Genomic DNA, 22312 nt, shown 5'->3' with positions numbered 1-22312 from the left:
CCTGGTGCCTGGTGTGCAGGGAGCTGGGTTCACCTCACCAGCAGCCTGGTTTACGGGGCACCTTTCTGCTTCGTGCAGCCCGTGTGCTGCCTGCTCTGCTGGAAGTTGTTTTTGTGCCCCCCGTATGTGAGCTTAAAGTCCTTAAGCCGGTTCGCATCCAGCCCGCTCCATTAAGGAAACTGGATCTCTGCCGTCCTTTTGATGAAGCAAGGTTTATGCCTCCAAGGAATTTTCGGGTGAGTTATTTTTGGAGGCCCTGCAGAAGTGTGGCGGCCCTGGTGATTCAGCTGCTGCCTCGCTGTTCCCTCGCAGCCGTCGGTGCGGGGAGGGCGCGGGTCCCGGGACCTGCTGCCCAGGCTGCCCACAGGTGGGGTTTTCCTGCAGGAGGGCTTCGTTCTTCTCCACGCCGTTGGCTTTTCGCTGCTGGCACATTCTGGTTCCTTCTGGGCGCGCAGTGCTGCAGAGCAACACGTGGCACCTCGCAGGCTGCAAACCCAGACACGCGTTCATACGGAGCGGGGCCCTTCAGCCTGAAGGCCGGCAGCTCCTGGCACAGCCACGCCGTGCATGGGGGGCTCGGTGGTGCTTGTTGCACTCTGGTAACACACCTTAATGTAAGCGTGCCCTTTGAGATCGTGTGGCCACTTGCTTTTTAACTTTTAGGGCCACTGCCCGTAGCCTGGCACAGTGAGCAGCCCCAGGCAGCAGCACACCGCTTTTCTCCCCGTCCCCAGCAGCACAGGCTCTTATCGTGAAGCAGGGGCGGGTGTTTGACACATTTTCGAAAGTGAAAGGGTTCCGTTTATTTATTTGTTTGACATGCCACGATTTTAATGATTTTAAAAAAAAATAATTGGACGGCTCTGGTCACTTTTCCCTGGAGCAGGGGGTGCCGTGTCCCAGGAGATGCAGGGAGGCTGTGTGCCAGAGCAGAAATGTGGCCTCAGTGCTGTCTGCTGCTCAGGCTCGGCTGCTGGTGTTCCTCTGCACACCCCACGGGCACAGCGATGCGCTTTGCTGGGCGTTTGTGCATGGTTTGGGTCCTAAGGTTTATGAGTGAGGGTTTGAGCAGAGCGGTTTTTGTGGAGCAAAGTCAGCGCTGGTGACCGGGCTCTGGGGGAAAACCAGATCAGATTTTCTTCTGGCTTCGACTCGTTCACAGGCTGCTGGTGAACGCTTCATCCTTAATCTTCCCGTGCCGGTATCAGATTCACGCTGGGCTGCTCTCAAAAGGGCAGGAGCCATTTCGTAAGGCCCGGGGAGCCTCGCTGCGTGGGTCGGTGCCGCGGAGCCAGGAGGGGCGGCGAGGGGGTCCCGAAGCTGCCCGCGAACACCTCGCCGAGCAGCGCCGTGACCCGGGGAGCCCGGGCAGCGGCCGCCCCGCGTTGCGCAGGATGTGCTGACGGCCGGCCTGCCGGTAGGATTGTTTTCACCCACACGTGGTTATTTTTAGCCCCAGCCCGTCCGGCTGCACGCCCGGCCCGGGGCTCTCGCCGTGCCATTCGCACGCCCCCCTGCCGGCGGCGGGGACGGAGCCGAAACCAGCGGCGCTGCCAGGAAGGGGCCGCTCCTCTTTGCAGCTCCCTGCTGGGACCTCACGGCCACCGGTGTCCGTCCGGCCCGTGGGGACAGGCTCGTGTGTCCTGCTGTCTGCGTGGCCTTCAGCCGCGCGTCGCGGCCGCTTACGTCAGGGGGGAGCACGCACGGCGCTTCTGCTGAGCCTCGGGAACTGGTGCATGGGATCGCAGTGAACGCGGTGAGCGCCTCGATGGTCCGAGCTGGTGTGGCTGAGCTTGCTCCTCTTCTCCTGTCATCGCTGCCAGGGACATCGCTGGAGATGCGGGGAAGGTGCAGGGGCTGTGCCGGGGGTGGTGGTGTCTTTTCTGGCTTCCTTGGCCGTGGCACCGCTCACCTGAGCTCTGTTAGGTTGCCACCAGCCCCATCTCCTTCCAGCCACAGGGAAATCGCAGTCTGTGCCCCTCAGAGTGCTCTGTGGGATGCTCCATGTGCGTGGCAGGCTGTACCTGCCCCCTTCTGCGTGTGCTCCCAGTGGCCTGGTGCTGGGCTCCAGCCCCTGCTCTGCCGGCATTATTTGGGCAGGGGCTGAGCTGGGTGTGGATTTACCCCGTTTCTGCATCCTGCAGGAGCCTGGGGGGGTCCAGCCAGGATCAGCCCCGAGCAGAGCAGGGGCACTGGGGCTGCCATGGGACCAGGATTTGTCCCGTGTTTGTGCTGTGCAGCAGCACCTCCTCTTTTTCTTCCTTCTTCTCCACACCTGCCTCCCTGTTGGGGTTCCTAGACCCTGAGGTTTCTGGATCATCTCTGCTCCTGTCTGAGTGGTGTTTGGCAGAGCAGAGCCGTGCCCCAGCTGCACTGGGGGCTGCCACGTGCTGGTGGCAGTGTGTGGGTGGTGTCAGAGGGAACCCGAAAGCAGGTGCCCAAAACCATTCTGGTGACCTGTAGGGCTCTGAGGGAAAGCTACACAGAGAGGATATCGGTGATAACAAAGCGAGTGTGCCGACGGGGGCTGCAGCCACAAGCTTCTAACTGCTCGTTGCTTTGATCAGGATAAAGAAAAAATGTTTTCTGGATGATTGTGGTGTGACCACAGCAGGACGTGGCCGTAACGGGGCCTTCTGGAAGCACCGCGTGGTGACCATCACCGGTGGGAGCACCCCAAGGAGCGGTTACCTCTACATCTCCTGGTTTAAATATTATATTGAGTGCTGTGGTTGCTGGTTGTTTAACTGGTGGAGCATTGTCACTGCATTTCTTTCATGCTATTTCACGTTCACCTCACCCACCACGATGCCAAAATCCGCGCCTGTCCTCTGTTCTGTTGCCAGAACCTCTGATTTCGTGCACGGCAGCAAGGGAGCTGCACAGCCGGGTGCTGGTGGTGCTGGCAGGGGGGTGCCCGAGGTGGTGTGGAACTGGGCGCTCCCTGCTGCTCCTCGCCCTCCGTGACCTGACTCCTCCGAAGTCACCGTTTCTGTAATAACTTCATGGCCTCACCTTTCCCACAGGCCTGGAGGGGCTCGTGAGGTACCTGGACCCGCTCGCTTTTTCTTGCTTTTAAACAAAACGCTTTCAAAAAGCGGCGCTGTCCCCGAGGCTCCGAGGCTTTCGTTACCGTGCCTCTTGTTCTAGCTGCAGCCGTTCCCTGCCGGCACTTTCACGGAGCAGAGGCTGCTCTTGCTGGGCAGCTTGAGGACATCTCCGCAGAAGGGACAAGTGTTTTTTGACGTGCCAGCTCGAAGTGTGGCCGTGGGGCCGGCCGAGGCAGCTCGCTGGGTGCCCCTTCCCCGCCGCGGGGCAGCCGGTGCTGGTGCGGCTCTGGCAACGCACACCTCCTGCTTGGGGCAGTGCCACTGCTTCTGGGAACGCGTTAAAGAAACGCTACCAGAAAACAGGGAGTCTCCTGCTTGGGTGGCACGGCCTGCGCTTTTTTTTTTTTTTTTCAGGGAAGAAATTTTATCTCCAGGAACCGGCGTTCTGAGAGCTGGAGAAGTTCCCGTCCCTTGGCAGCGACCGCGGCCCGGTGCCTGCGGAGCGCGTGTGAGAGGAGAGCCTCCAGGGTTACTTGGGGCCTGCTCGTCCTCCTGGGGGAGAGGAGAATCCAACGTTAACCACATGGAGAACGTAGGCAGAGGGAGGCTGAATGGACAGCACAGGGACATAAGTGGCACCTCCTTGCCTCAAGCCCCAATCCACGTAACGCGGTGCTGTGGCCGCAGGCAGGTGCTGGGGAGGAACACGGGGCTGGTGCCACTGGGGCTGGGGAGGCTGAGGCTCCATTCAGCCTTGTGCTGGCTCCTTCCCAGATCCTCAGCCTTCAAACTGCCCCTCTCAGAACCGTCCCGTCCCCACAGGGGTGGCGTTTGGGTGTTTTATGGCTCTGTCTGTGTCGGGCTCGCAGGGTGCCAGGGGCGTGTTGGTGACGCTGTGCACGTTACCTGCTCCTCCTGCTCCTCCTGCCAGCACGGAGCGGTGCCTGTCCTGCCCAGAGGCTGGTCCTGCAAGCCAAGCGTGTCACAGTGCCCTGGGTTTGATTTCGAGAGCTGAGTCGTGAGGGAAGGGAGGCAAAAGGGCACCGAGTGCAATCCCACGTGGATCCCGTCGCTAAAAGGAGGCTGTACCAGCAGGCGATCCTCTGAGAGGAGCAGCTTTCCTCGAGGCTATCCCCTGCTTCTAAAACTGCTGCTGCAGCTCGTTAAGCTCGGAGGCTGATTACAGGAGGCAGCAGCATTTGCCCGGTGTGGTCCAAGCTGCTCACCCCTCTGCTGCCCTTAACTGCTCGTTAGCCGCCGTCGCGTTTCGGTTTTGGGAGTCCTTATCACACGACCTTCACGTTCAAACGCCCGGCTGCTTCCCGACTTATTTAGCTGTGAAGCAAAGCTGGGGAGGGAGAAACAAAACTGGGAGCAGGCAGGAGCCCGGGAGGCTGCGGCTGCCTGCTGGCCACGGGGAGATGTGGCCGGAGGCGTTTGCTGCCGCGTGTGGCTGGGAGTCCCCCGGGCTGGGCAGGGCCCTGGGCTGGGCAGGGCGGCTGCGTGGCTCCCTGCAGCTCTCCCCCAGCCCAGGCTGTGTGAGCAGCACGGCCTCTTGGCCCCGCTCAGCTCTGGGGCCTGTCCTTTCCCCCCTTCGTGCCCCAAGGGCTCGCTGCCAGAGCCCAGAGGCGTTCCTCGAGGGCATGAGGCTGCCCTGCTGCCCCGAGCCTTTGGTTTTTCCTCGTGTCTCTCTCAGCCAGCCCCTGCGGTCCCGTCTCGCTGACTCTGCCTCTAACTGCAGCTCCTCCTTCAGCGGCTGATGCTGGCCCTTCGGCAGGGGCAGAGGTCGCGGCCACAGCTCCACAGCGGGGTTGGCTCTGACTTGGAGCCTCCCTGCACCGCTGCTGCAAGCCTGGGAGAGGGGCTGGTGGCCGGGGCAGGCGGCAGGGCTGTGCCCCAACGTGGCACTGGCCCTTCTTGTCACCGGCGGCTGTGGGACGGAGCACCCGGCGCTGGGCTCGGTATGAAAGTCACCAGAGGAGCACAAGGAAGTCATTAAAGCCACTGCGCACGGCTTACGTACGCAAGCGGTCCGCGCCTGTTTGTTTTATCTTCATGAAATAGTATCAGACGCTTGTTTGTTTGCGTGACCGGCCTATTTTTAAGTAACCTATTTTTTCCATGTTGGAAACTACACAAACTCGTGGTGTGTCGTGGGCATCGGCACGGGCTGGGCTGCCCTCGGGAACCGCCTGCTCCTGGGGGCTGCGGTGGGCACCGACCCCCTCCCCAGGGCCAGGGGCATGCAGAGGAGGAATCATCTGCCCTGGGCATGCAGATCAGGGCCGTGGAAGTGCAGGAGGCCTCGCTGCCCCCAGCCAGCCTTCAGAAAGTGGTGGAGAGAGGGGGAACCGGTGGGCAGCAGGCACCGCTCCGTGCCTCGTGCGGGGCGGCGAGGCGCTGGCTTCATGGCGAGGTGCTCCGTGCGCTGCTGTCCCCGAAAGGAGGAGTGTTGAGGTCAGCTCAGTTCACTACTCTAGGTTTTCGAGCTCCGGTGCCTGAATTTCTGCAATTCTTGGAGGCTGGAAGCATAATAAACAGGAGAACTTGAAGAATGTTCCGCATCGGAGTTGTAAATGAACAGCCTGCTTGTTTGCTGCTGGAGCCAAGCTTCGTGCTGCAGGCCGGGGGGAAGAGCTCAGGATTAGAGCTGCTAAGCAATGCGTGTTTAGGTCGGGGAGGGTGCCAGTGCAGAATTAAGTTGTGACTAAGCAAAAAAAAAGCTGTTTTTTCCTTGATATCAACAGATGCAGGATAAAACCTCGTTTGGGGGCCAGACATAACTTCTGAAGACGTTATTGCCCAGGTCGCTGCTGTTGTTAATGCTGCCCAGCTGCCTGCTGCCCTGAAGCTGCAGAACTCGGTGTGTCACCTTGTGCCGGCCCGCGGGCCCGGTGCTCGCTGCGGAAGATCTCCAGGTTTTGGTGTATGTGAGGGGGAGCTCCGAGCAGCAGGCCCGGAGCAGCGTCTCCTCGTTAATTACTCCCGCACGCGGCGGCTGTCAGCACAGGGCGGTGGTGGTGTCGCAGCTCGCCGCTGAAGTGTTGAAGGGCCCTGCAGCTCCCGTGCAGCCGCGGGGCTTTCTCCTCTTCCTGGTGTTATACAGCAGGATCAGCGTCTGGCCCCTGATCTCCACGCAGGCATTAAGCTCGTAGGAGGGTGTAAATAAATAAGGAAGAAGGGATTTATGCGAAAATGACCGAAGACCACCCCGACCATTCCATTTGGGGGAACGTCAGCAGTGACCCTGCAGGAGAGGAGCCGTGCGGTGGGGCAGCGGGTGGGGAGGGCGGCTGATGCTGGGCACGGGGAGCGTTTCCAGCCCCTGTTATCAGTGGGGGCTGTGGGAGCATCGTCCTGCAGGGTTCCTGGAGCCCTCGTGTGCTCAGCATGCCCAGGGCCCTGCTGCTCTCAGTGGTTTCTTGTGGGTGGCACCGCTTCCTGAAGACTTGCACCCTGTGCTCTGTAGATAATTGTGTTTTCCTGTTACTTGTTTGCTCTAACTTGTACCATTTTAAAAGAAAACGTGGCAGGGGATACTCGGGGGCACTCGGTGCCCCTCTTCCACGCTGCGCAGCGTGCCGAGTCCTCTGGCAGTTTTTCTTACAGCTCTTGGTAGGGAGGAAGGGAGATGGGGTCTCAGTTGTTGTTTCCTCCTTGCTTTTTTTCCTCGTGGTGCCCGTGTGCCTCGGTGAGGGTGCGATTCACCCCTCTGCGGTCATGTTGGTCTAGCAGCCTGCTGTTCTGTGCCATCTCTGCAGCAGTGGGTGTCTTCAGGTGCAGCTTTCACCTCACCTGCCCACGTTAGGGGCGAGTTGGTCTCCAGAGCTGCCTGCTCGTGGTGCTGGTGCTGGCTGAGGTGAGTCCCTCGCTTAGCACCACGCGGTGCTGCCTTCTGGAGGCGCTCCGAGGGTCCGCACGGGGAGCTGGAGTCGGGGCCGTGGTGTCCCCGCGCCGTGCCGTGCCTGCAGCTCGCTGCAGCCTTACCGTCCGGATGAGTTTCCAGCTGGTTTGTTTTTCATCCCGTGGCTATTTTCAGCCGCTCAGCCTAACAAGGTGAAATGGCTGAGATGTTTTTCTGCTCCCTGTGGCTGTGCTATAAGGAGGCAGAGCACTCGCTCAGGCAGGCTCTCCGGTGGGGAGCGGCTCACCCCAGCCTCCTGCGTTTGGTAGCCCCTGGCTGTCTGCTGGCACGGCCCCTCTGCACCACGGGGCTCTGCGAGAGCCGCGGCCAGCCCTGATCAGAGCCCGGGCTGTCTCCTGGGGGTGCTGCTCGTGTCTGGCAGCGTGGTGCTGCCCGAGGAGCCGGGGATGTCTTCAGAGCTGCGACTGGTCTCGTTATGCCTTGGCTGGAGGAAACCCTCAAACTGCCATCCGCTCGGGTAAGGTTAATAAGGGGAAGAAAAAAAGACAGAGACTTGCTGCTTGGTTGATGAGGAGGGAAACCCGTGAGTTAAGGTGGTTTCTGTGCAGCACCCACCAAATATCCGTGGGCCCTCACTGCAGGGGGAACTTTGGCACTTCAGGCGCCTCAGAGTTGGCTGCAGGCTCCGGTATCTTTAACCTCGTAGTGCTGTAGGACGTGGAAGCGCTCCTCTTCCTATTTCAGGTGGAGGATTAGCCTGCAGAGATCCCGTTGCCCTGCAGGAAGTCATCTGGCAGGGCCGGGACTTGAACCCTCTCCCAAATGTCAGGCCGGGGGCCCAGCCTGCGGACATCCATCATCGCGGGGCGCCACGAAGCGATTCCTCGTGGGGGAGTTCAGGGGAAGCCGCTTGGCTTCTGCAGCAAATCGAGCACCGGGCCGTGCGTCTGCTCACCTGCGGGCTCTGCTGCCCTGCCAGAGCCACCCCTTGCCTTCCGAAATGCTTCGGATGGAAGCAGCAAATTGTCCCAAAACCACGGCTTTTTCCCCCAGTTTATGGGCAGCCTGCTGGGCTCTGTTCATCCTTCTTCACTCGGGTTTCACGCTGCGTGCCTCTGGAAGCTGTCACTGGTGGCACTGGGCGCATCAGACCCATTATAATTATGCTAATCTAAATTATGCTAATCTAAAAGCACAAACACAGCGTGAGGAACTGCCCAGCCCAACGCAGGCTTCTTGCCCACCACAGCTGAGCAAATCCCTCTGCCCCTCCAGGGAAAGGGAGGGCCCCCAGGGCTCAGACCCCCCAGAGCAGCGCTTTTCCTTCGGTTTGGAGCCCTTTGCACACCTCCTTCCCTGCTCCTTCATCCAAGGGGGGAAGGCAGCTTGGAAATGGGTTTGTGGAAGTAGTTGGGGTTGGGATTGAGCTTCCCAGAAGCAGGCGGCCCGACAGAAGGGCTTGTGAGGCTGCCCTGTGAAGCTGTGACCTGGTTCACTGCCTTCTCGTCCCGGGCTGGAGCCCTTTGTGTTTGCTCAGGAGCAGCACGCGGGGTGACGCGGGGTGACGCGAGCTCTCCTTTATTTCGGTCCCGGCCAAACTCCTTGGAGGTTACCAAGCTCTTGGGGAAGGTTTGCTTGGTTGTGGCAGGCCGTGTGTGTGCTGCGGGTGCAGTTGTGTGGCTGCTGGGGCGATGCAGAGCCCAGCTGTACCACGGAGACAAGCTGCACTGAGAGGCGAGAAGGAGAAGGCTGTATCGTTCAATAGAGGCTGCGTGTGGCTGTTGGTAACTAACCCTTCCCGGAACTTGAAAACTCTTTTCCGTGCGTAATTTTCTGTTTCTGAGGGAGGAAAGCACTCTGCTAACCAGTAATTGTGCTGGATATTAACTGCTGGGTGCTCGGCCCAAGAGAGGAGCCGTAAGAGCGAGGCCATCTGGAAGAGACCACCTCAGGCTCCTGCGGTCCTGCAAGCAGAGGGACCCAGGCTGGCAGCGGCTGCGGCTCGAGGTGCGCGTGGAGGCTGCTGCAGAAGGTGCCCAAGGAAGGAAGGAGGCTGCTCTGCTCTGCTCTGCTCTGGGACCGGGAACTGCAGGAAAATCGACTGGTGGGAAGCAACAGGAGAGGCAGCTGCACGTCTTCCTCACACTGATGCTGGAAATAATTCCTGCCTAAAGAGCTAGAGACCAGAGCATCTCTTATTTTCTATTTAATGAGGTGTTAAAAAGGAGTTGAAGGAAGCTGGACTTCTATTCCTGAAATCATAGAATGGCTCAGATTGGAAGGGACCTGAAAAATCCTCCAATTCCACGTCCCGCCAGGCCAGGCTGCCCAGGGCTCCATTTGGCCTGGCCTTGAGCACCTCCAGGGATGGGGCATCCACAGCTCCTCTGGGCAGCCTGTGCCAGCGCCTCACCACCCTCTGAGTGACAAACTTCCTCCTAACCTCTAATCTAAACCTATCCCCTTTTAGTTTCAGACCATTCCCCCTTGTCCTATCATTAGCTATCTGACTAAAAGTCCTCCATCCGTTTATAAGCCCCCTTTACGTACTGAACGGCTGCCAGGAGGTCTCCCCGGAGCCTTCTCCCCTCCAGCTGCACACCCCCAGCTCTCCGCCTTCCCACAGGAGCGGTGCTCCCCCCTGCGTATTTGTGTTAGGATTTGGCACCGAATTTTATTGGTAGTCAGAGCTACACCTTCTGTAAACACAGCTCTCAGATGTAGCTGATGTTAAACTACGAATCCACGTAACCCTGGTGCAGGCCCAGAAATAACCCGCGGCTTCAAGCCTTTGCAGCTCTCCCTCATTCTGCCCTGACCACGTGCTGCTGCTGCTCGGGGCCGCGCTGCGTCCATCTGCAGGGGAGCCAGCGAGGAGCTGCCACTCGCCGATGGTGGCTTTGAAGAAAAATCAGATTTGGGGCAAACGAGTGGTTCTGGGTGGGTCAGCAGCAAGCGAGCAGTCTTTTTCTAGAGTGGCTATCATCAGCTACAGCCACTCAGTAAAACAGAAACTGCTTCCATCCCATGGCTGAGGGGAAGGAGCTCGATTCAGGCTGCACAAGGTGAGCAGTCAGGCCGGAGACTTTCTTTCTCCCCCAATGTGTTCATGTAACGCAACGAATGCGTGTGACACGCTGGCCTGGAGATGAGTGCTAAAACTCGTTTCCACTTCTGTGGCTACCGTAATAGCTGGTAGAAGGCCCGGAGAACAGAAGCTAAAGGTCTAAGAGTCCTGCTTTGCTGGTACTTGTAACTCACGTGTTTAATGACGGGCTGCTTTGGGTGCAGCCCTAGCAGATGAAAGGCTGTGAGCAGGGCTCTGTCAGCATCCTGCTGACGGCTCGGCTCCGTCACTTGTTTCCTGGCACAGAGGAGTGCTGGGGGTGACGTGCCTGCTCCTGGGGAGTGCGTGCTGCCAGCACGCCCAGCGGCCGTGCTCCTGTGGTGGGACTGCTCCAAAGCCTTGGGGCAGGGCAGAGGATTTAGGAAGAAATGTGATATACCTTGTAGTTTTTCTTTTTTTTAGGCTAGCTGATGAAGCCTGGAAGATAGAACAAGCTTTCAGCACAAAGGCTGGTTTTCTGAGCAAAGGGGACCAAAAGCGTGGCAAATCAAACTTGGGGCTCGCGTTGAGCCAGGAGCACCAGGAGCATGGGGCAGGGAGAGCCCTGGGGCTGCCCTCCCTGGCTCCGCTCCGGCGTCTGTCACGGCGAGGCTGCAGGAATGCTCCTGGGCTTTGGGAACCGGCCGTGCCGAGCAGCTGCTGCAGCGTGGGCCCGCGGGCTGCTGGAGTCGAGGATTTCACACATTTTCTTCCTTTCAGCCCCTGCACGGAGCTCTTTGTGCAGCTCTGAGTGCAGCGGGTGCCTTGTCCATGGGCTCACCCAGCCCGGCGCCCGAGCAGCCCTCAGCCCTGGCTGGCAGCGTCCCCGTAATCGCCTCCCTCTTGGCTCTTTGCAGAAGGGACCAGATGGCTCCTTTCTGCCAGGGTTTAATGATTTTAAAGCCGCCTAGAACAATAATTCCCTGCTCCTGAAGCATCTTCATGTCTGTGCAGTAACCAGATTGTTTTGATCTTTAATATTTAAGGCTATTACCTTTCTGCAGTGCGTTGTTTCTTGTGATGCGGAAAATAATGGTCCCTTCCAGTTGTATTTTTTCTTCTTCAGAAACAGGCACTTAAGTAGCCTCTACTGTAGGTGGAAGCTGTGGTGGTCCGTAATTAACTTAAACGTAAATTGAGTGGTATTTTTCTGAATACACAGTGGGTGCTTGGAGTTCAGAGAATCACAGAATATCCTGAGTTGGAAGGGACCCACAGGGATCATCGAGTCCGACTCCTGGCTCCCCAGAGGACTACCCCAAAATCAAACTCGATGTCTGAGAGCATTGTCCACATGCTCCCTGAACTCCAGCAGCTCAGTGCTGTGACCTGGGCAGCCTGTCCCAGTGCCCGACCACCTCTGGGTGCAGAACCTTTCCCTAACCCCCAGCCTGACCCTCCCCTGCCCCAGCTCCATGCTGTCCCCTCGGGTCCTGTCGCTGTCCCCAGGGAGCAGAGCTCAGCGCCTGCCCCTCTGCTGGTTTTAATAAGTAAAAATATATTAATCTAAATTAATAGAGCTGCAGGTGCCACGAGGCCTCCCCTCAAACCAGGTAGTCGACAGGCGGTTGTGGACCCATCGGTTACTGGGTGATGGGAATAATGGAGCTGGGAAGAGCATGGATAGTAGGATTAGGGGAATTCCTAATAAGTAGGGGCTTAGAAGTGGTCGAAATAGCTTGGGTTCGTGTTCAGGGCCGTGGTGTAGGTTTAGTGGTGAGGGGAATCTGTTTGGTGGGGGGTTATGACGATAAAGGATGGCAGATTTGGCTGGATCAGTAGTATGGGGGTTAATCAGGCTGTGATTCTCATGAGGAATCACGGTGCGGGGCTGAGTTGTGGCACACCATGAGGGAGGGGATCCTCTCTTTCTCTAGCTTAAAAGGCGGCTGCGTGGGATTCTGCCACGGCTCCTCTTCCCTGGGCTGAACAAACCCGGGGCCCTCAGCTGCTCCTCACACATCCTGCCCTCCACACCCTTCAGCACCTTCCTAGCCCTCTGGAGGCTCCCTGATAGTTTGACCCCTTTCTGACGCTGTGGTGCCCGAAACCTCACGCGGTGCTGGGGGTGAGTTGATTGCTCCTGTTGCCAATAAACTCTGGTAAGCTGCCACGTGGTTTGGTTCAGCCTGGTGTTTATTCCTGACGTCTGTCTTCTCGCCCAGGTGCTGTGTTCGGGGCTTCCAGCTCCACGACGTGGGCTTTCCCCTTGGAGTGGGTGACCCAAAATGTCTTCTCCATTTCTAATCGTGTCCGGGTGCTGTGCCAGCTGCAAGCTGGGCACCGGGGTGTGCAGCAAGGTGCTGGAGAGGGAGGAAACAGCAAGCACAAGGCGATGCTCTGCTGGACTCACCTTTAGGCACAGGCTGCTGGGCACTCAGGAGCAGAAGGGTTTCTGCGTCGTGTTCTGTACCTGCAAACCGGTGTTCGTGCAGGATTTATGGGGTGCCAAGGGACAGGTGTGCTTCATTTGCTCTCTACCCCATGCACACCCCGGTACCCGCTGTACCGTGTAAGTGCACCCAGCCCTTCAGGGGCCCAGGCTCTCTCTCGTGCAGGTCTCAAACCCTCCCTCCTGTTCCCGTCCAGCGTCGTGCACGAGTTGTCCTCATTGAAACTCCGGGGGGCAACTCAACTGCCAAGTGCCTGGTTATGAAAAAGATGCTGTTTGTTCAGCTGAAATCAAGATGAATGGGGTCAGGCTCCAACCCAGCCTCGTGGCTTTGTGCCCGGGGTGACTTTGAATAGTACTTTCCCTCCTGGCACTTCAAAATAATAGATGGAGATTGATCGCATCGCTTCTGGTGGGAAAGCGAGCTGAGATCTCAGGAGCTAGTAATGAAATTAACCCTGGTGCAGATGGAAGCCACGCATCCAGTGCACATCGTACAGCACGCAGGTAACGTGTGTCACCTTGTTAAAGGCTGTGTGTGCATATAACGGGACAAAACTGCTGGGCTGAGTCTCCTGAGGCTGAAAGGAGGAATCCTCCGCAGGCATGGGCGAGAGCCCGGGCCCTGCAAACTGCTGCTGTGAGCAGGGCTGTGGCTGGGTGAGCTCACCTTCGGGGGAGACGTCCTCGTGCGTCGATGGAGTCTCTCCAGAAGGATGGTCATTGCTCCTTGGGGGGCACTTTGTGCTCTGCAGGGATCCAAGCTGCAGTCCCTGGCTGCAGGGCTTAATTGGAGTCCCTTCCTTCCCCTGCCATTTCCTTACTTTATCCTCTCCAAATTGCTGCCCCTGGACTGAAAAGTGGGTTTCTGTGGTCAGGTGTGGCAGCAGCGTTCTGGTTGTGCAAGGCAAACGGAGCCTGGATCTGGATTAAAGACTCTGAGCCTTGAGGTAACGTGCTGTCTGCATCGTTGGTTGTGCTGTGCTTCGTTCTGATGGCCCGGCTGGAAAACTGCCCGTCTGCTCTGCTTTAGCCCATCCTAACGCTGGGTCTTACCTGAGCACCTCTGCAGGAACCCGACAGCTCTTCGGACCACAGCACGTTGTGAAAGTTGTGGCATCGCCTTCCAGGATGCTTAGGGGGAAGCAGCAGTGCAGGCAACAGCTGAGAAATGGCTTAAAACGATGGGAAAAAGGTGAGCTGGTGAATTGTGAGTGAGAAAAAGGTGAGCTGGTGTATGGTGAGTGAATCCCAACGTGTGAGAGCACGGAGTGAGGGACCCCAGCTGCTGCGCTGCCAGGTCGAAGTGAAAACATCCCTGAGAGGTAGGCTCTGGGCAGAGTCAGGAAGGATTAAACAATGGAATTTAACAGGCAGCAGAACAATGGCTGCGGTAGCAGTGGGGCTGTGCTAAGGACGAATTTGGCATCTGCTGTTCTCTTCCCTGCATTTTTCGCTTACACAACAGCGTTGCTTTAAAACACTGAACACAAGCACGGATTGCATCATGTGGAAACTGTTCCCTGCGCGGAGAAGACAAGAACCACGTTGTCCAATGACTTATCAGCTTGCCTTTTAAAGCAATTTTATTACTCCAAATGAATAGCCCTGAAGATTTTTTGAAGACAGTCTTCGGGGAAAGAACGAAAGCGGCCTGTGATCGTGCCGGCGTGGTGCTGTTCCCGGCAGCGGGCAGCCCGGGCCTGGCGGAGCAGCGTGCTTCAGCCCGAGGGCAAAGGATGAAGGGATGCAGAGCAGATGCAAGGCTGGCTGGAAAGTGATCCCTGCATCCCGTGCAGCTCCGGGCAGTGCCCTCAGTGCTGTGTGCGGGTGGTACCCAGGCCCCCAGCACGGGACGGGGCAGGGCAGGGGGCTTCAGCCACGGGACGATCTCGGGCTGGGGGCAGCAGCCTCAGGTCTGCCTGCTTGATGCACCCTTGGCCTTGCGACGTCGTGCAGAAAACCAGGCACTTCCCTGACTTTGTACGCTACGGATGTGGTGACAGGCAGCAGCAGCGTGGGTGTCTCATGCGTACGGCAGCAGAAGGCAGCGCCCCGTGGCGCAGGAGGCACTGCTGGCACCCCGCTGGTGTGAGAAGCCTCCTAATTTCTGCGTGCTGCTTGCCTGGAGTCAGCAGCCTGCTGTGTGCAATCCCCAGCCTGCTTTGGCTGCTCACCTGCAGAAACGAGTCCCTTTATTGCATGCACTGCTTGCCCAGGAGCTTTGAGGGTGTGAATCTCCCCGCTGCCCTCGTAGAGGAACGTTTCCATTTTCCAGGGGAGGAAAACGGGGGCACAAAGTGCTTTAACCCGTGTTCCACCACCGTTAGTGATTCCGAGGCTCGATTTTTTGGCGCGGGCAGGGACTGCCTTTTTTTTTTTTTAGCAACAACCTTTATTAGCAAGGCAGCGTCAGCTCGGCTCCCGACCAGGCAGGCCAGGTTTCCTGGCGGTACGGTGGCTGCCGCTGCGAGCACCGCGCCAGCGCCTGCCTCTCCGTGTCAGCACTGCGCCCACCCCGGGCCTCTGCTCCGCTGCTCTACTCGGCGCTGGCGAACATTAATTTGGGGCAGAACTATGACAATTTAGAAACCCCTGCCTGTTAGCAGCACGGCTGGGATTGCTGCAGCTCACAGGTCTGCTCTGACAGACGTCTTTCTTCTGGGTCTGCTCGCAGAGCTCCGAGGCAGGGCCACTCGCACATCGCCGTGGCTGCGTGCACAAGAGAAAGGGCACCGGGGGAGCAGCTCGGGCTGCTCCGGAGCCGTTTCCCCGTTCTGCCAGCCGCGGGTTGCTGCTGGCCGTGGCCGGCCGTCGGTTTCCTCCCCGGCTGCGTCGCTTCCTCTGTGCGAGCTGCGCGGGCTGCCTGGGAGCCGTCCTGGAGCTGACGCAACCGCAGCGCTGGTTCTGGGCTCCAGCAGCACGTTTGGTTGGCAAGGAGAAGAGAAATGTTGTTTCTGCGATGTGAATGGAGCTTACCTACTGGCAGGGATTGGTTTCAGCTTTTGCTGTCGCTGCTCCTCCTCGATGTGGCTGTTTGTGCTCTGCTGCACGGTGCACCAAGGGCTGTTGCCTCCAAAGAGGCAAATGAAGTGCTCAGGGACCAGATTAACCCTTCATAATTATAATTACTGGAAAAAAAGATGTGCTGAAGTGCAAACAAGGGTCTCCTTCCCCAAGGCCGCGGGGCTGCCCTTCGGGACCCGTGTCCTTCCCCTCCAGAGGGGAGCTTTGTGAACGCTGTCCCACAGCTCTCCGTGTGGTGCTTTTGCTTTCCAGTCCCCTTCCCCATACCTTTTGCTCCTTGCACCACCATCGCTCACGGGAAGCGTTAGGCCTGGTGACACTGCATTGTTCTCAAGGCCGAGCTCTGCTCAGAGGCCCCCTGGGCCGGACTTCACACCTCAGGGCTCTCGGGGGTCTCGTCCTTGCACCACCCCAGGGTTGCTGGGCCTGGCTGTCAGGCGAGTAAAACCTGACCACTCTGTGAACACCAAAACTGGTGGAACTTTGGTTTTCTGTGGGTCTGAGTCTTTGTTCAGGAGCTGCTTCCTCCTCCCCCTGCTTTCCTCTCTCCACCCTCTTCCCCTCCCCACCCAGTGCCGCTGGTTTTCTCCTCTGCTGCCCGCAGCAACGTGGGCTGCTGAGGAGCAGGATGTGCTGCGGCCCCGTTTCGTCAGGGAAAACCTCGAAGAATGGGATTTTTGAGGCATTTTGGGGTTGAGTTTGGGGACTTCTCTTTTTGGTATATAAACTGCCCATGAGCCAATGCTGAATGCATTTTGGAAAGCGGTTGGATGGCCAAAAGCGAGCGACAGGAGTCATGCCAGAGGTGTTGCTGCCCGCGTGGCGAGGAGCAGCACCACGCGCACCCCTGCTCAGCACCCGGACCCACACCCAAACCCACGGCCGTGCCTCCAGCAGGCTCTGCCCACGTTTTGGATGGGACTGCCCCGTGCACGTGCCCCACACCATGAGTGTCCCTGTACTCGGCTTCCTGGCGAGCAGCACGCGATGCCTCCTCGCCGCACAGAAGGCGCCCCGGGAGCGGCGCGTGCCACCTCGGCAGGGCCGCCTGAGAGCAGAGGCTGCTGTCACCATGCTCCCGGCTCTGCAGAGCTTCTGTGAAAATTAAAATCATCAGTTCTGTGTGTGCGAGGGATAAATAAGGTTAAAATGAGGAGAAGATGTCCTTGTATGGCAGCGAGGGAACGGTGCTGCTTCACTTGCATTAATTACGTTGAAGCTCGTCTGCGAAGGCGCTCTGGGGCATCCTTGGGTCCTGGGCGGCTGCGAGAGGAGGAGGAGGAGGAGGAGGAGAAGCAAGAGGCCCTCCTGGGCAGGCCATGCATGGAGCCTTTCCTTCTGGGGAAGTCATGGAGTTATGGAATGGTTTGGGTTGGAAGGGACCCTGAAGACCATCGAATCACAACCCCCTGCCCCCAGCCCAGGCTGCCCCCAGCCCCCTCCAGCCCGGCCTTGGGCACTGCCAGGCCTGGGGCACCCCCAGCTCCTCTGGGCAGCCTGGGCCAGGCCCTCACCACCCACAGAGGGAAGGGTTTCTTCCTAATTTCTAAGCTCAACCTGCCCTCTTTCAGTGCAAAGCGCTGGCTGAGGTGTAGTGCAGGGTTTTACAGAGCTGGTTTGGAGACGGGATGTGAGCCCGGGATGTGAGCCTGGGATGTGAGCCCGGCCTTCGGGTAGTGCCCCCCCTGCTCCTAACCCAGCTCGCAACCAAAGGAAGGTAATTTAGGAAACGGATTCCCTTCTCTCTCCCCTCCACCCCCACACCTCTCAGACTGCAAATCTCCTTTCAAATTCCTCAGGAAACTCCCCATTAAGGAGAATGTACCCAAGAATGTACCCGGGTGAGCCCTCTGGCCCGAGGGGCTGTGGGGTCTGGGGCTGTGCCATTGAGGTGTTCATCCTGGCAGGGATGAAGCCTTCAGAGGAAGACCTGGTTGGGGCCGGAGGGCTGTGGCTCTGCTTCCCAGCATATAAAGGGTTTAGTCCTCCAGATATAACCAAAACCAGGCTCACGTTTTCCTGTAATTTATCTGCAGCTAAAAATGTCGGGGAGCAGAGCTTTGGGTGCCTGGTGTCCGTGCACCCGCTGCCGTGGGCGCCTGCGTGGGGAGCGTGGAAGGGATTGCTTTGTGCGGCAGCACACGGCCACCTAAAATCACCTCACATCGTCCTTGGCACCCGTGGGTCACGGTGTCTGCGTGCACAGGCACACCTGGCTTTCAGGAGCTGCCCGTGGCAGTTTTCTCACCCAAGGTCTCTGCGTGGTGTGGGAGCACCCGGCTGTGCTGCGCGGGCTGTGGTGGCCGGGCAGGCGCGTGGACCTGAGACATCGCTTCCCTTATCTTGTGTCACATCCTGTGAAAGTGAGAGAGATGGGAGGGGGAGAACAGAAAGTTTTTGGGGCGGGTGTAAACTACTTCCTTGCAGCGTTATGAACGTGGCTCACTGCTCTGTGCTGGGTGAAGACAACTGCGCGAGCCGAGGGGCTGCCACCCGGCACGGAACCTGTTCAGCATTGAAACGCAACTCCTTTCATGGAAAGCTCTTGCAAAAAAAGGACGGTCTTTTTTCTATTAAACGTGACTTTCCTTTTGACAAGTTAGGGTGAAATACTTTAAATCATAAAGGCAGGTCCCTGACTTCTGCAACAGGAGGGTGTGGGGAGGGCGCAGGCAGAGTCCTTGGGGGTCTGTGAGGATGGGGTGAGCGGCGGCGGACACATCACAGCAGGGAGGTTGTGATTAGGATTAGTGTGGGCTGCCTTTTTGTTCAGGCAATGAAACTGGGGTCAGAGGTGGTGGAGCCCCTGCCCTTGGAGGCGCCGGGACCCTGTGTGCACGGATCAGTGCTGGGCTGCCTTCCTGCCTGCACCGCTGCGTGGCTCATGCGGAGCACGTCACTGTTATAAATAGAGAGGATTTTCTGCGTGGTATCAGTGCTGCTCACGTGGCTCTGCCCGTATCCCACCCTTATGGACGTGCTGCGTTGCTTTCAGCACGAGGGAGACCACGGGGAGACCCGAGAGGGGCTGGGGGCTGCCTTGGGGCTGGGGCGGTGCGGTCGGGCAGGGGCTGAGCCCCGCTGCTCGAGCTGCCCTGGGCAAACCACGGTGCCCCCGCGCCTGCCCTGGTGCCCTGTGGCTGTGCACGAGGGTCGGAGAGCAGCAGGACCTGGATATGTTCAGGTACGTGGCAGTTACGGGGCAGTTACACTCCAATCTGTGGCCAAGCAGTAAAATCACCCCAGGCTCAGGAACAGAAGCAGCTGCAGCACCACAGCTGCCGCTTGTGCCTGAGCTTGCTGCTGCTTGCAGCCGCTCTTCCCAGTGAGACTGCTGTGTGCCTACAGGGAAGTGAACGTTTTCTCCAGCAAAGCCAACTGGAATGAACAAGCAGCCTCCGAACTGTGCTGATGCCTTCTGAGGCACTCTTAGGAATAAGGATTGCAACAAAAAAACCCAAGCAACCATTCTAGGTAAAGCCAAAAGTCATGGGGCAAAATGCATTTTAAATCAAGTTTGTATTTCATCAGCCCGTGCAGCCGGTCAGGTTGTGTCACTGTGGGGGTGACACGATTTGGGAGACAACTCTCAGCCCTGAAAGCATACACTGGAAGGAGAGGAAAATGTCTGAGGAGCGTGAGTGATGAGGAAAAACCTTTACTTTGGGGAACTTGGCACGTTGTGCTCGGTCTGCAGGTCCCCGTGCTGCTGCTGGGCCGCAGCACCGTGTGAGTCCTGCGCTCCTGCTTCTCTCTGAGCTCTTTGGGTGCGGCTGCCCCGTGTGTTCGCAGGGTACTGATGGTTCAAGTTTGTTCTGGGCATAAATCAGAGCCCTGCCTTGGCGCTGCGCAGGAGCTGAAGGGCTCGGCCTCGAGCTGCTCTGGTTCTGGAGGAGCAACCACAGCACTGGCACCGTGCTCCTTCCCTGCCCGGGAGATCCTTCGGAGGTACGCCAGCCCTTTCATCGCTCCGTTCCTTTGAAGCACCGTCTCCTTTGATCCGGGGCTGGCCCCCAGCAGAGGACGGTTGTGTCCTGGCTGCTCCTCAGCCTCACTGGAGCCTCCTCGCTGCTCACAGCACCGGCCCCGCGCCTTTGGGCAGCGGTGCGGATCCACCCGGGGAGTGGCACCGCGGCTGGGGCAGCGTGGCCCTGCCTGCGGTACCCGGGGGCTGGGGACACGGGGGGACAGCCCAGAGCTGCCCGCAGCCTCCCGGTAAGGCAGGTGGAGAAAATGGGCCCAGAGGTGTGGGGATGGGAGCGATGTGCACGAGCTGCAAGGAGGGGACTCCTGCTGAAGCTCCTCGTGTCACTGGTACCGGTCCCTGAGGTCCGTAGCATCGCGCTCTGCTCTGGGGGTAACTCAGCCTAGGCTTCAGTGAGAGGCTGGGCTGGTCTGCTCTGGTGCTCAGTGTCCTGCCCGAATAGTAAAAATATGGAATATACTTGTGTGAGGGGTTCAGGTATTTATCTATAAATGCTCTGAGAGCAAGATGGAAATTGGGTGTTCCTCTGCCAACGTCTTCGCTCTGCAATTATTTGTGTGCCTGGAGTTCTTCATGTTCCCGATGTCTCTCTGTGGTCTGTGTCACTTCCCAGAGTCCCAGGAGCCGAGGACTGGAAATCCCTGCCTTTGGGCGAGCACCACTGCAGTGGTTGAAGGAAAATGAGATAGGATGGCAGAAATTGTGGTTTTCATTTGATTTCTTCTTAGCTTTCTTTGCCGTCTGCAATTTTTTCAGGCAAGAATGACTCACCAACCTTCATTATGCGGTTTCCTGACTTTCAGCAATTTTTTTTTTCTTTCACTTTTTAAAAATAATTATTAGTTTTGCATCACGGTGCGGAGCAGCCAGCGTCTCAGGCAGCGTACCGTGGGCTGAGCCGCCCGGAGCGTTGCCTCGCGTCTGTTGCAGGCTGTCAGACAGGCACCTGGATTTCTCCCCAGCCCTAACCGGGCTCCTGCCTTCCAGCACGGCTGCGAGGCTGCCCCGGCCGTGCGGTGCCTGCCCTGTGCTGACACGGGGCCAGCTGTGGGGAGCAGAGCCAGGCAGGGGCCGTGCTCCTGCTGCCCGCTGCTCCTCGCCCTGCTGCATGGAGTGCGCGGTGTGGGATCGCCGAGCGCCAGAAGGTTTGGGTTGCAAAGGACCTAAAGATCACCCGGTCCAGCCCCCGCCGTGGGCAGGGCACCTTGCAGTCCCCCAGACACTGTCTTACAGGAGCCACGGGCGTTGCAAAGCGAGGTGCACGTCCAGGGCCAGCCCCTGAGTTCTGCTGCCCTCGGTGAAGTTTTGCCAGCCTGCAGAACCCCTCGGCGCACCCCAGCCTCGCTTTTTGCAGGTGTGGCTGCCCCGAGCCGAGGCTCGGTGTTGCAGGAGCAGGGTTTGTTACCTCTGCAGGTAGGCTTTCAGGCTGCAAGCCCACAATAGTGCCCGGTTGTGGTACTGTGCTCGGGGTTTGTGCAGCACGGGGTCCTGGTCCGGGGCAGGACGGGTGCCGACGCTGCTCCCTCTGCTGCTCTGCCCTCGGAGGAGCGAGGCCGGGGCTGCAGCCCTGACACAGTCCCTCCCCAGCTCTCCTACATTCTGTGAGTTACATTTAATTACAAATGCACTCGTAACGCTGAAAATATTTTAGGAATCACCCCTTTTTTTTTTGATCCTGGAATGCATCCCCTGGGCTGGGTCTGTAGAGGAAAAATCTGCGTGCTGTGCTGGGTTTTGTTTGGTGGCTCTGGAGAGACGGAAGTCACTAAGGTTTGTTAACAGAAATTGGTTAGGTGTGGGGAGAGAATGAATTCATAAAATGCTTGTACATATGAAAAACGTCACCCTACATTCGTGCCACAAAGCAGAGTCTAGAAAAGGGAACAGCACTGCGCGTGGTGCCATATTTTCTTTCATAATTTGCAACCCTCAGAGAACACATTTGATCACTTCCTTGATTAAATCTCGTTTCCGCGTGGCGATGGAGCAGCCCCGCTCCCGGCGCTGCCGCTGACCTGAGAAGCTCTCGCTGCCGGCCCGGGGGATGAAGCAATTCGGGCAGGAAGCCGCAGGAGCCGTGAGAGCTCTTCCGAGGCCATGAATGGGACGAGAGCACGGAGCCAGCTCGCACCGTGCGAGCACCGAGCTCCTTCCCACAGAGGAGTCCATGGCCGCCTGCAGCAGGGGCCGGGTGGGCCAGGGGAGCTCGGGCAGACGTCTCCCACCTCTGCTTGTTCCTGGTGAGCACACGCTGTGCCACGTCCATCGCCTGCCGGGGCCGTGGGAGCCCTTCCAGCGACGTGCCGACAGCGAGCCCCGGGAGCCAGGCGAGCCTGCTGCCCGCCACTGGGACCATGGTGGGACTGCGCGTCGGCAGGTTGGGGTGCTGCAGGGACACAGAGGGAAGGAGCTTGTGGAAATCAGCACCGCATCGGGTCGTGGGCACGTTCAGGGTTGTGGGCAGGTTTGGGGGTCCTGGGCAGCTTCAGGGCCGTGGGCAGGTTCATGCTCCTCAGCCGTTCCCTGGCAGTGCCAAAGCCTGGGCTGGGGGCTTTAGGGCCCCTCCAACCCAACACCGGGCTGCTGTGCTCTTCTTGAAGAGGGTGCTCGTGGTGTGCCGTGGTGACAGCAGGGTGCTGCTGGTGCTGGTGCTGGTGTCCTTCCCTCGCTCACCAGCTCTTGCTGGCCACGGCTGTGCCCGCAGGGAGCACACAGGGCAGGGCAGCCAGCCCCAGGCTTCCCTTTCCCATCCTTTGCCACAGTTACCGCTGCTCCTTTCTGCCTGGCAGAGGAGAAACGTGTCTTTTTAACTACTTGGCTCCAATGTTAGGTTTTTCCCCTTCAGCAAAAAAAAAAAAAAATAAGAAAAAAAAAGCTGCTTTTGTTA

General features: G+C 58.5%; 1 protein-coding gene and 1 long non-coding RNA gene across 8 annotated transcripts in view; one reads left to right on the top strand and one right to left on the bottom strand.

Moving 5' to 3' along the window:
• Positions 1–22312, top strand: part of STIM1 (stromal interaction molecule 1) — an 81590-nt gene that overhangs the window by 1040 nt on the left and 58238 nt on the right. The gene's annotated exons all lie outside the window — the stretch shown is intronic.
• LOC311421654 lies at positions 2354–6210 on the bottom strand. The gene is made up of 2 exons (XR_014684945.1): positions 3957–6210; positions 2354–3602 (listed from the first exon to the last, which is right to left on the bottom strand). It is a non-coding gene; the product is annotated as an uncharacterized lncRNA (long non-coding RNA).

This window comes from Aythya ferina, assembly GCF_964211825.1.
Source record: "Aythya ferina genome assembly, chromosome: 1".
NCBI lineage: Eukaryota > Metazoa > Chordata > Aves > Anseriformes > Anatidae > Aythya > Aythya ferina.
Note: the sequence above shows the minus strand (reverse complement) of the source record. Positions and strands in the feature narration are given on the sequence as shown.